The sequence below is a fragment of the Bos taurus genome, chromosome 2, assembly GCF_002263795.3.
Source record: "Bos taurus isolate L1 Dominette 01449 registration number 42190680 breed Hereford chromosome 2, ARS-UCD2.0, whole genome shotgun sequence".
NCBI classification, from domain to species: Eukaryota; Metazoa; Chordata; class Mammalia; order Artiodactyla; family Bovidae; genus Bos; species Bos taurus.
In genome coordinates, this window is record NC_037329.1 from 104,050,027 (window position 1) to 104,064,341 (window position 14,315).

At 40.9% G+C, this 14,315-nt stretch overlaps 1 non-coding gene across 1 annotated transcript; it reads left to right on the top strand.

Annotated features, from left to right (window-relative positions):
- The first annotated feature begins 12,234 nt into the window (after positions 1-12,234).
- On the top strand, positions 12,235-12,355 carry LOC112443663 (small nucleolar RNA SNORA40). Its single transcript, XR_003032072.1, has one exon. It is a non-coding gene; the product is annotated as a small nucleolar RNA SNORA40 (small nucleolar RNA).
- Positions 12,356-14,315: the final 1,960 nt, after the last annotated feature.

Sequence of the window (14,315 nt, forward strand, 5' to 3'; positions counted from 1 at the left end):
GGGCCTCTGTTGTAAATGAACTACAGTTTCTCTGGAGATGGGGCTAAGGATCGTTAGCTTAAAGGGCCAATTGAATTGTAGTATTCAATTTGGAATTGAATGAAAGAAAGAAATGGCAACCCACTCCAGTATTCTTGTCTGGAGAATCCCCGTGGACAGAGGAGCCTGGCGGGCTACAGTCTATGGCGTCACAAAGAGTCGGACACGACTGAGTGACTAAGCGCACAGCGCATTCAATTTGGAGGTTCAAACTGGCACAAGGCTAACCTCTAACCTGTATAGGGCACTACTCAACTGAGCGATAACTCCTCTCTTCTCTTGACTTGCATGGGCCAAACAGCACTGATTACTCTTTTAATCTTTCATTTGACCTTATTAACCACTACTACTTGATCTGTTAGCTTGAAAACCATAGAAAAGAGCAGAGGCTATTACATATATTTCTTGACTTATATAAAAGGAGGAATGTAGGTAAAATGCTTCAAGTGGAAGTGCTTTGGGTTTTGCATTTTAATATTTTATTTTGCATTTTATCAACTTTAATAAATCTATCTTTGAAACAGCTGGAAGACATAGATCCAAAGGTATGCGTACAATTTCCCAGAACATCATTTTGGCACATTTGGCTTTATTATTTTTCTCTTTTATACACACCTACACACCCCTATATCTATGTATGTTGTCAGTTTTGGGGGGGGTTTTGGCCTATTTGAGATAAAATTGCAGCAGTCGAGATTCATCAGCCCTAAATAATCTAATGTATCTGCCAGGACTAAAATATGTCCTTATATAACCCCAGTGTAATTATTAAGTTCAAAGAATTTAATATTAATACAACATTATTTTTAAACATACACAATCAATATTCAAACTTTGCCAGTTGCCCCAATATTGTCCTTTACATCAACTCTTTTTCCCAATACAGAATCTGTTATAATCTCATTCATTTAGGTTTTTTTATGTTAAACTTTTTATTTTGAGATAATTACAAGAAATAATGCAGAGAGATTTGAGTTTTCCCATCTTGTGGGAAATATGTGGCACATATCCCAAGCAGGATATTGACACCCACACAGCTCATCTCAGTACAGAACGTTTCCATAGACTCAAGAATCCTGCAGGTTGCCCTTCATAGACACACCTGTTTCCTTCCTGCTCCACCCTCTCACCAACCTCTGGCAACCACGATTCTGTACTCCACTTGTGTTAACTGTCATCTCAAAAATGTTATATAAAGGGCTTCCTTGGAGGACCAGTGGTTAGGACTCTGAGCCTTCATGGCAGGGGGCACAGGTTCGATCCCTGCTGGGGGAACTAGGATCCTGCAAGCCGTGGATGTGCAGCCAAAAAACCCAAAATGTTATACAAATGAAGTCACACAATATGTAGCCTTCGGGAAATGGCTTTCCTCATTGAGCTTAGCTCTCTAAATCCATCTGGGTTGTTAAGTGTATCAGTAAGTTTGCTCCTTTTTATTTTAATGGATCACAGTTTGTTTATCCATTCACCCACTGGATAATATCTGGGTTATTTCCTGTTTTTGTCTATGACAAATAAAACTGCTATTAACAATAATAATAAAAAAAAGAACAGTCTTCATTTGGTGAAAGGTGTTAATAGGTCGTTGGGCTGTGTAAAGATTCCCTCTGACAAATGGTGTAGAAAAGGGGAAAAAGAGAACTACATTGTTCTACACAGAGACGGAGGCTGAGTATGAGTGTGAGGAGCAGGGGTGGGGACAAGCTGGAACACATAGGACAGAGCAGGAAGGAGAGAGGCCAGTACCAGAACACCAGCGGCAGTGAGTTGTATCTGAAGGGAGGTGGTCTTCTGCCCCTCCATCACAGAGTAGCACCATATGCCAGTATTTGGACAAGGAAAGAGTGAAACTCAGCAAGCTGATAGATGCTTAATGCTCTGCTTGGCTGGAGTTGAGGCTCTTTTCAGTACAAGCCATGAGGGTCCTTTCCTATGACTGTAAAGACTGCTACTTAAAGTCTGTAAACTCCATTCTCCCTTCCCTTGCTGAACCCCACATCAACTCTGCCTGAGCTGTTTCCAATCTAGAAAGGTGTTTGTCACTTCAGGCAGGGTTTTTACATAGAGCCACCCTCCATGTACATCTTTCCTATACACCCTATACGGATAAGTTGCCCTGGTTTCTTTTTTTTGTCTATCAGTTCACTTCAGTTCAGTCGCTCAGTCATGTCCGACTCTTTGCAACCCCATGAATCGCAGCACACAAGGCCTCCTTGTCCATCACCAACTCCCAGAGTTCACTCAAACTCATGTCCATCGAGTCGGTGATGCCATCCAGCCATCTCATCCTCTGTCATCTCCTTTTCCTCCTGCCCCCAATCTCTCCCAGCATCAGAGTCTTTTCCAATGAGTCAACTCTTTGCATGAGGTGGCGAAAGTATTGGAGTTTCAGCTTTAGCATCATTCCTTCCAAAGAACACCCAGGGCTGATCTCCTTCAGAATGGACTGGTTGGATCTCCTTGCAGTCCAAAGGACTCTGAAGAGTCTTCTCCAACACCACAGTTCAAAAGCATCAATTCTTCGGCGCTCAGCTTTCTTCACAGTCCACCTCTCACATCCATACATGACCACTGGAAAAACCATAGCCTTGACTAGACAGACCCTTGTTGGCAAAGTAATGTCTCTGCTTTTGAATATGCTATCTAGGTTGGTCATAACTTTCCTTCCAAGGAGTAAGCGTCTTTTAATTTCATGGCTGCAGTCACCATCTGCAGTGATTTTGGAACCCAAAAGATATGCCAAAGACTTTGACTGTGTGGATCACTGTGGAAAATTCTGAAAGAGATGGAAATACCAGACCACCTGACCTGCCTCTTGAGAAACCTATATGTAAGTCAGGAAGCAACAGTTAGAACTGGACATGGAACAACAGACTGGTTCCAAATAGGAAAAGGAGTACGTTAAGGCTGTATACTGTCACCCTGCTTATTTAACTTATATGTAGAGTGCATCATGAGAAACACTGGGCTGGAAGAAGCACAAGCTGGAATTAAGATTGCCGGGAGAAATATCAATAACCTCGGATATGCAGATGACACCACCCTTATGGCAGAAAGTGAAGAGGAACTAAAAAGCCTCTTGATGAAAGTGAAAGAGGAGAGTGAAAAAGTTGGCTTAAAGCTCAACATTCAGAAAACTAAGATCATGGCATCTGGTCCCATCACTTCATGGCAAATAGATGGGGAAACAGTAGAAACAGTGTCAGACTTTATTTTTTGTCTGTAGGCTACTTTAATCATAAGGACTCCTCAGTTAAAGGGAGACCCATCCTTGCCCAGGTCATATTAAACACTGATGGTTTTCTGCCTCTAGAAAATGTATTATAAAAATGAGGAACTGGTATAACAATTTAACCCCAAATTTGAGTATATCCCCTTCCTGATTCCTAGCACGACTGAGACCCTTGACAAGGCAAAAGAACCCTTGAACATGCACATCTTGGCCAGATGGGAGAATAATTTCCATGGGAAATCAGTTCAGTCCCTCAGTCATGTCCGACTCTTTGCGACCCCACGGACTGCAGTACACCAGGCCTCCCTGTCCATCACTAACTCCCAGAGCTTGCTCAAACTCATGTCCACTGAGTCAAGAGATGCCATCCAACCATCTCATCCTCTGTCGTCCCCTTCTCCTCCTGCCTTCAGTCTTCCCTAGCATCAGGGTCTTTTCCAGTGAGTCAGTTCTTCGCATCAGGTGGCCAAAGTATTGGAGTTTCAGCTTCAACATCAGTCCTTCCACTGCATATTCAGGACTGATCTCCTTTAGGATGGACTGGTTGGATCTCCTTGCTGTCCAAGGGACTCTCAAGAGTCTTCTGCAACACCACAGTTCAAAAGCATCAATTCTTCAGCACTCAGTTTCCTTTATAGTCCAACTCAAATAAGACTTACCAAAAAAAAAAAAAAAAAAAAATCCTTAATTGCTCCCCATCCAATATCCAGAAGAGATGTTGCTTTAAAGACCTTGAAAGGAGAAATTATTTTAACTTGGAGAGGTGATCTCTGGTACAATGGCAAGTCTCCAGTAGGAAAAAGCTAAGCTTCTCAGCTTAGAGAAGGTGACTGACTTCATTTCCTGGAATGCCTGGTGGAACCATGCAAAATTTGGGACTATACATTGGGTTTCCAGGGAAGCAAACTCTGAGAAGGAGTGAGTTTACAGAAGATTAGCAGGAATCACTCAGGGCTTACAGGAAGCATAATGGAAAGCACAGGGCTTCCCAGATAGCTCAGTGGTTAAGAATCTACTTGCCAATGCAGGAGACATAGGTTCCATCCCTGGCTCAGAAAAATCCCCTGGAGAAGGAAATGGCAACCCACTTCAGTATTCTTGCTGGAAAATCCCACGGACAGAGGAACCTGGCAGGCTTCAGTCTTTGGGAAGAATCAGACATGACTTAGGGACTAAACAACAAACAATGGAGAGCACATGTCTTACAGGAGGTCTAGCTGGGAGTACTCAGAGGTATAGGAGGCTTAGTGAGGAGCACTCATGGAATCAACACCTGTGGAAAGGAAGGGAAGAAAAGGCAGCAGCACTGGGTCTCAGCCAGCTCTATGCGGACTTCACAGCTGAGCTGTTCTGTGTTGGTACAAGAGGGCTTAGCCTTTCTACCGCCATGATATCAACCTTTGGATGAGGGCCACCTGGAAAGGGAATATGACCTTGGCTAGGGCAGCTCTCCCGCTGAGATTGGCCGGCAGGGGGCTGGTAGCTGCTGAGGGCTGACCGCTGGTAGCACTTGCAGTAGTCGCCCCAGTAACTCCTTTCTTCCTGAAGAAGATCTGGGTGGCACGTCATGGCATCCATTGCCTGGTAACCCCGAGACCTAAATCTATACCCCTGGTCATTCCATGAGCTCAGAATTTCCTTCCTCTGAAAATGCCAGGAATTCTTGTATCAGACTACTTCAGAGTGAGATAGGCTGATCTTTATTTTCTTCCTCCTTTTATCAGAGTAAAACATATTAAGTTCTCTAGGCATCATCACAAAATCCTTTTGCTCTTAAGAAGGAACATCCTATAAATAAGGTTAAGAGAATTAATTCTGTCCAACAGTGGAGGCAATCTCACCTACATAAATTGATTAAAAATGCATGCTACAATTTGGATGAACCTCAAAAGCATTATGGTACATGAAAAAAGCTAGACACCAAGTATCACATATTGTACAATTCCATATACATGACATATCCCAGAGTGGGTAAATCCATTGGGACAGAACTCTGCCTGATTGTTGCCAGGGATGCAGAGTGGGGAAATGCAGAGCAACTGCTTTATGGAGTTTCCCTTTGGGAATATTTTGGGACTAGATAGAGGTGGTGGTTACAGAACACTGTGAACATACTAAATGCCACTGAATCGTTCATTTTAAAATTAATTTTATGTCAATTTCACCTCCATTTTTTAAAATAAAAATGACTTTTTAAAAAACTTCTTTGGAAGCAGTGTACTATATTAAAACTAACCCTCTACTGCAGGAGCCTTCACTTTCGAGTAACTTGTTTAGTCGCTAAGTCATGTCCGACTCTTTGCAACCTCATGGACTGTAGCCAGCCAGGCTCCTGTCCTTGAGATTTCCCAGGCAAGAATACTGGAACAGGTTGACATTTTCTTCTCCAGGGGATCTTCCAGACCCAGGGATCAAACCCTGAATCTCCTGCACTGACAAGCAGATTCTTTACCATTGAGCCACCAGGGAAGCCCCTTCTGAGTAACTAGGTATCATCAAAATATTGTTACTCTGTCCTCAAAGCAAATTTAGATTACACAAGGCAAGTCAGCTACTACTATTTGTTTTTAAAATCAAGCATCTAGTCAAGTAAATCAAAATTATGTATAACTATAAGCAATTCATTTAAATGTAGATCAAAATTAAATCAAAATCTAGTCAAGCAGACACTGAATAAATCAAAATTATGTATAACTATAAGCAACTCATTTAAATGTAACGAGTAATTTCTATTTAAAACTAAAGGGTATTTTCCTTCAAAAGGAGTTGGAAATATTGTGACTCACACAGCCTTGAAAATTTGTTGAAATAAAAAATTATGTTCAGAGATTTTAGAATCTCCAGAATGATTTGAAAAGGCACACTCCAAACGAACAATTTTTAAAAATACTTGATGAAAATCATTCATCTTTTATTGGTAAAACATGAATAACTGCATCTGATTGTTTTCCTTTAATGTGTTTGGTATTTGGAAAACAAGAAATAGCAAAAGTTCATGTTCTAGACAAGTGAGAGTCAAATCGACTATCCCGTCTCCCATCCTCTCTGAAAAAAGAAGCACTTATAAATTTCATTGTTTTTTTAAAAATTCCAAATTTGAAGATTTTGTATAAAATGCTTTCTAAATTTCAAAACACATTTAAAATGTACTATATAAGGACATTTAAAATATTAATGTTTACCTGAATTTTCAAGAACGCAATGTTCTTTATTTTTTCTTCAGTACAACTTCTTCAATCTAAAAATTTAAAATTTGAAGCATGGCATTTTGAATTCCATACAAGAATTTATATCTTGCATTAAAACTAACTAGCTAAAATTTCATGTAAATATAAAACATGTGCTTTAGATTGAAATAAACTACATTTGAAGTGTGTTGTTTGTAAACCAAAGATGCCTTTTATGAATTGACTCCAAAAAACTTAGACAATCCAAAAATATACACAAATCAACAGCAAAATTTCTACTTGATCTTTCTAGGCAGGATTTAAATGTCATATTTTGATGTTTTCCCAGTTATTGTGTATTAATTTAATTCTACTTGATCTTGCTATATTCTGGATATTTTCTCAAACAAACTTGAAGTTTGAAAATTTGTATTTGTATACCATCAATGTAATAAATATTTGAATTTACTTTTGAACTGTGGTGTTGGAGAAGACTCTTGAGAGTCCCTTGGACTGCAAGGAGATCCAACCAGTCCATCCTAAAGGAGATCAGCCCTGGGTGTTCTTTGGAAAGAATGATGCTAAAGCTGAAACTTCAGTACTTTGGCCACCTCATGCGGAGTTGACTCATTGGAAAAGACTCTGATGCTGAGAGGGATTGGGGGCAGGAGGAGAAGGGGACAACAGAGGATGAGATGGCTGAATGGCATCACCGACTCAATGGACGTGAGTTTGAGTGAACTCCAGGAGATGATGACGGACAGGGAGGCCTGGCGTGCTGCGATTCACAGGGTCGCAAAGAGTCGGGCACAACTGAGCGACTGAACTGAGCTGATTCGAGAAATTGGAATTCTGCCTTAGGGTTGCCTATAAGTAAAATAAGGATCGCATACCTAGAAATGGGTAAAATGGCAAGCTATATTATATATGTACTATAATTAATATATATATATATATATATATATATATATATATATATATATATATATGGTGGTGGTGATTTAGTTGCTAAATCATGTCTGACTCTTGTGACCCCATGGACTGTAGCCCACTAGGATCCACTGTCCATGGGATTTCCCAGGCAAGAATCCTGGAGTGGGTTGCCATTTCCTTCTCCATATAATATATATGGCCACATCTTAAAAAGAGGAAAAAAGCAAAGATAGATCTATCTATCTATCTCAGAGAGAAAGAGAATTGTATTTCTGATTATTTACCCTATCAGAATATAGAACTATGTAGACCACTCAATATTTACAAATAGCAATTCTAATTAAGATAGTAATACAATCAAAAGGACATGTCATGTTCTTAATTATTTACTTTTAAAATAAAAGGACTCAGGTAGTTTCATGGAAGGTGATATAAAGTAGCATTGGGGGAATTCCCTGTGGCCCAGCGGTTAAGAATCCGACTTGTGATGCAGGGGACACGGGTTCAATCCCTTGTCAGGGAACTAAGATCCCACATGCTGCAGAGCAGCTAAATCCATGCACTACAACTGAAGAGTCTGTGTGATGCAATGAAAGATCCCACGTGCCACAACTAAGACCTGGCGCAGCCAAATAATAAATAAATAAATACTAAAAAATAAAAAAGAAGAAGGATTGAGACTGCTAAGTTAGAGCAGACAAGGCAAACGATTAAAACCAGTCAGGAAGTGTGATGAACACTTCCCACTGCCCAAAGGCTGGCACTCCAGGTCTAGTAACAAACCTGTTTGCAGGTCTAGAAACTCAAACTTGTATCTGTCTCTCCAGAGTTCTCAGAATTTAGGGATGCTGAGTCATGCTCACAAACTCACCAGTAGTTGAAGGATGTAGCCTAGACTTACACACAGCTCTCAAACTGGCTGAAAATTCCTACGCACCAGACCAGCCCATTAGTTCCCTTTATCAAAGCTGCCCAGAAAATCAAAATTTATTTATTTTTGGACATGGTTTTGGAGGAAAGGGAAGTGGTTTAATTTAGGACTGACAGTCTGATGTATCCTTCTGCAAAAGAGGGATGTATACACCAAGCAAGACGCCGAGCAAAGCAAACATTTGCAGCCCAAGGAGGGGGCGTGTGCCTTATGGCCAGTGGTAGGTGAGCACTGCTGTTGCTGGCCACGTGGGTTTTTCTTATGCTATCATGGTGAATCACTGTCCCACTTTTGAGAGTGATCTATGTTTTTCTGTTCACATTAATATTTTCAATTAGATTAAAATTAACTTTCTGAGAAATGACAGGACATATGGAATTTGCCCTAAAATACTTAAAAATCAAGTAGGAGAGAAATACAAATTTGGAAAAATATAGATCATTATTAAAACTGGGTTGGGGCATGATGATATTATTCTCTTTACTTTAACATGTGTTCAAATAGTTCCATTAAAATTTTTTCAAAATTTTATTTCAAAAATTATTTCTTGATGTCTTGGTTCTAGTCATTCTCAGTATACTGCATTGGTCACAGGCTCTAAAGCTAAATTCCTTTAATTCAAATTCTACTTCTGCCATTTGCTAACTGAGATCTTAAACAAGTTACTTGCTTGTTTATGCCAGTTTCCTCATTGTAAAATACTGCTACTGATGAAACCTACCTCACATGGTTTTTGTATGGTTAAAATAAGGTCATTCATGGAAAGTGCTTGGCATTGTCTGGCATATAGTAATCACTCAATAAAGGCTAGTTATTATTATCCATCATTAGTGATTCTGCAGTTTGTGGGCAATGTATTTTCTATTCTCCAATTTGAGCTCAAAAGCCAACTACAAGGCCCATTCCTACACACACACACATGCTTGTTCGGCAAAATGTACTCTTCTGTATCCACTGAAATCTCTGTAGTTTCATTCCTCCAAATGAAATAGTAAGAACTAATTAGTAAGAATCAGATAAAGGTAGCCACCCTCTGAGGTCCCCTAATCTCCATCTCAACGATGTAGAAGAGAAGGCTGCTCCATCACTTTTCCCTTCTCGCCACAGTCAATCCCACTAACCCCAAATACACACTCAATGCCTCACAAGTGAATCTTCTTGCAGGAAGAAATAGACTATACTTCTTGGTTTAAGAAGAAGCTGAAGAAGCCTAACAGGGAACTGAAGAAACCTAACAAAGCAAAGATTTGATATATAGCTCTTACTTCAGTGTTAAAATTACAGGGTAAGGAATTCTGGTTAACATCTACTCTGAATCACCCATAGAAATGACTTTTTAAAAAATCTTTGCTATTTAAGTCCATGGTAATTAGTAGCATTTGAAAGAAGGTGATTCTGTTGAGTCATGCTTAGAACTATAAACTCTAAATAAATGTGTGATTCAGTCAGGGCAGATGAAAAAAGAAACAGAATGATTCAAAATATGCAACAGAAGCCAGGAATATTGTTTTTACTTTGCTGATTTGAGTTTTTCTATACCAACTGGACATCATGTCCCCATTCAAATATATGAACTCAAGTATATCAGCGTTATCAGAATATCAGATGGAGTCCATCTCTTGCAACCCTCCATGTTTCCTTAACTGGCTTGTATTAGAACTAACTAGTCATGTTGACTAAGCCAGTGTAGGAGGCTGGCCAGGAGTTTGAATGGGTTATATCCAAGGTCTATAGGGCAGAATTCAGTTTAAGAAGCAATGGCTTTGTATCACCAAATACATATTCCATTTGGAATTGGTCTCCCATGCCCTCTGTCACATAAACCACTAGCTGTCCAGTGAAAAGTCTTCCTGTTTCTCCCAAATAATCCTTATTTATAACCAATTAACTCTTGCCCATGTCACCCTCTATCCAAGTAATTAATGAGACCATTTTTATTTTCTGTTTATTTTTTAAAATTTTATTGGAGCATAATTGCTTTACAATGTTGTATTAGCTTCTACTGTACAGCAGAGTGAATCAGCTATATGCATACATATATCCCCTCTTTTTTGGATATTCTTCTTATTTAGGTCAACACTGAGTCGTTTCCTGTGCTATGCAGTAGGTTCTCATTAGTTATCTAATTTAAGCGTGCATGCATGCTAAGTCACTTCAGTCATGTCTGACTCTGCGACCCCATGGACTATAACCTGCCATACTCCTCTGTCCATGGGATTCTCCAGGCAAGAATATTGGAGTGGTTTGCCACGCCTTCCTCGAGGGGATCTTCCAGACCCAGGGATGGAATCCAGGTCTCCTGCATTGCAGGCAGACTCTTTACCACTGAGCCACCTTATACACAGTATCAAGTGTGTATATGTCAATCCCAGTCTCCCAGTTAATCCCACCCTTCTTCCCCCTGCTTGGTGTCCACACTTTGTTCCCTATATCTGTGTCTCTATTTCTGCCTTGCAAATAAGATCATCTATATACAGTTTTTTATTTGGGGAATTTCTAAACTTATCCAGATGCAAAGAGACTAGTAGGATCAGCCATATACTGTATATATATACATACATGGCATCTAGAGTATCTGTCACCTTGCTTTAACAATTACTACCATGCTTCCAATGTTGTTTCGTCTGCTTCCTGCCTCCCCACCACCATCTTTTCCTAAACTGGAGTACTTTAAGGCAAATCCCAAAACCAATATTTCTTCCCTAATGGGTAAAGGCATTAAAAAAAAATGTAACTGCCATATTATTAGCAAATCTAACAAAATGACCAGTAATTATTTGACATTATCTACTAATAATCAATCCACATTCAAATTCCTCAATTATCTCAAAGCTGTCACCAGAGTAATTAAGTGGTAGAAGCTAGGATTTGAACCCAGGCAGTTGGGACTCCGGCAGACTCTAAAATCCATAACTCATGGAAAGAGAGCCCACCAAGAGCTCTGCAGAAATGGACAGTAAAGGACAAAATAAGAAGGGGGAGATGATACAAGGCAGCAATTAGCATAAAGGTTATTAATGACCTCAGGGCTTCCTTGGTGGCTCAGTGGTAAAGACCCCATCTGCCAATGCAGGAGACTCAGGTTCAATTCCTGGGTTGGGAAGATCCCCTGGAGAAGGAAATGGTTAGCCACTTCAGTACTCTTGCCTGGAGAATTCCATCGACAGAGGACCCTGGTGGGCTACAGTCCATGGGGTCACAAAGAGTCGGACATGACTGAGCAACTAACACTTTCACTTATTGGCAACCTCAGCCAAGTGGCTTCAAACATTTTGAAATGTTTCCTTTTAGAGAACTGACAGCCTCCACGAGAGGAGGTTTGGAGGCTGAACAAAGGTGAGGAGGCTCACCTTTCAGAACTAGGTGAGAGGGCAGAGGAGGAATCAGGAGATGTCCAGGAATGCAGTGCTGATGATGAAATCATCAGGACCTGGCAGGTCCCCGCAATCTAAACTCCTACTAGGGCAGAGGGCAGGCGTGCCTCTTACTCAGAGGGGCATGACTGGGCTAACCAACAGATGCATTTAGTTGCCATACAAGTCATAAACAGTGTTGTCCACAAGATTCAAGATATCCCTTTAGATAACTGGAGATAAGTAGCCCTTCAGATGACTGTCTCAAAACAAGGGCTAGCTTTTGATCTAACACGCTAGCTAGTGATTTAATCACTAGCTTTTGATCTAATAACACTTTTTTGAATATGGTTCAAATCTTCCTTCTTATTTCAATGAACAGCCACTTGGTGAAGTGGAACCCTTGTAAACTAGGAGTGGAGAAGAAATCCCGAGAGGAAACCACAGCTCAAGTTGAAGCTCTGCAGCCAGATCTTAGAAACCCAAAAAGGTGCTGTTCAGACAGGCTGGTGTTCCACCAATAACCACAAGAGGACACTTTTGAGCCAAGCACCTGGTAGTGTTAAAAACAAATGGGACAGCACTTGTTTGTTTTTAATTTATAGACAAAGACTTATAGATAGGTGCAAAAAGAAATCCTCTTTTGCAACCCATAACTCGTTGCTCAGTATGAGTTTTGATACAGATAAGAAGGAGCATGACACTGAAAAGAGATTCAAGTGATGGGGGTGTATTGGTGAACGTAAAGTTTGCTTCCAGGACTATATAGCTGATACTCTTTCCTCATATCTTAAGCTTTCAAATTATCAGTTGTATTGATTTAGTACTCTAATTTTAATGTTGACATGAAACAAAGATGGCTTCTTTTTTTAGGCTTTTATCTTAAGAACACAGTATCTGATTTTTAAAAGGCTTTTAAAAGGGGAGTTTTGAAGTCTGTCTGTATTCCATTGGAAAGCAAAGTATATATGTGTTAGTCACTCACTTGTGTCTGATTCTTTGCAAGTCCATGGACTATAGCCTGCCAGGCTCTTCTGTCCATGGAGTTCTCCAGGCAAGAATACTGGAGTGGGTTGCCATTTCCTTCTCCAGGGCATCTTTCGAATCCAGGGATTGATCCCAAGTCTCTCACAACTGCAGGCAGATTCTTTACCATCTGTTGTTCAGTCACTCAGTCGTGCCCAACTCTTTGTGACCCCATGGACTATAGCATGCCAGACTTCCCTGTCCTTCACCATCTCCTGGAGCCTGCTCAAACTCATGTCCATCGAGTCAGTGATGCCATCCAACCATCTTGTCCTTTGTCATCCCCTTTTCCTCCTGCCTTCAATCTTTCCCAGCATCAGGGTCTTTTCTAATGAGTCAGCTCTTCACATCAGGCAGCCAAAGTATTGGAACTTCAACTTCAGCATCAGTCCTTTCAATGACTATTCAAATTCAAAATCAAAATGATTTTCTTTCAGATTGACTGGTTTGATGAGCTCCTTACACTCCAAGGGACTCTTAAGAGTCTTCTCCAACACCACAGTTCAAAAGCATCAATTCTTCTGCGCTCAGCCTTCTTTATAGTCCAACTCTCACATCCATACACGACTACTGGAAAAACCATAGCTTTGACCATGTGGACCTTTGTTGGCAAAGTAATGTCTCTGCTTTTTAGTACCCTGTCCAGGTTTGTTAGAGCTTTTCTTCCAAGGAGCAAGCATCTTTTAATTTCATGGTTGCAGTTACAATCTGTAGTGATTTTTACTGTCTGAGCCACCAGAAAATCAAAAAGGCCCAACTAAAAGACTTGTGGACTGACTGACATTACAGCTGTGGACTGAGCAAAACTTCTTTTGGAAAGGGCTGTCTTGATGTTTATGGATGTACTGCTTCTCGGTTCAGTTCAGTTCAGTCACTCAGGCGTGTCCGACTCTGCAACCCCATGAATCGCAGTACACCAGGCCTCCCTGTCCATCACCAACTCCCGGAGTTCACTCAAACTCATGTCCATCAAGTCGGTGATGCCATCCAGCCATCTCATCCTCTGGCATCCCCTTCTCCTCCTGCCCCCAATCCCTCCCAGCATCAGGGTCTTTTCCAATGAGTCAACTCTTCTCATGAGGTGGCCAAAGTACTGGAGTTTCAGCTTTAGCATCAGTCCTTTCAATGAACACCCAGGGCTGATCTCCTTTAGAATGGACTGGTTAGATCTCCTTGCAGTCCAAGGGACTCTCAAGAATCTTCTCCAACACCACGGTTCAAAAGCATCAATTCTTTGGCACTCAGCTTTCTTCACAGTCCAACTCTCACATCCATACTGCTTCTCAGCTCTGTGAAAAAGTATCTAGGCCTTTTAAGTAGCCTCTCCTTTGCCAGCGAGTGCTGAAACTTCGATGGAGAGACACTGCACAAGGGAAAGGGTTTTGCTTCCCAGTTCAGTGCTTCCTCTACTGATTACCTGGCAGCCCCCAGTCAGCAATGCACTTGGGTCAGCAATAGCAGCAGCTGCCTTGGCACCCTAAAGGGCAAATTTCAAGCAAATTCCAGAGGGCAGATTTCTAGCAAATTCCACCAGCAAAGCCCCATAGATGACTAGTGACTTCTCAGCCATCCAGTAAACCAGAGCTATCCCCTCCAAACAGGGTCTGTCAGCCTTGGGTGAGTGGGTGGGAGAA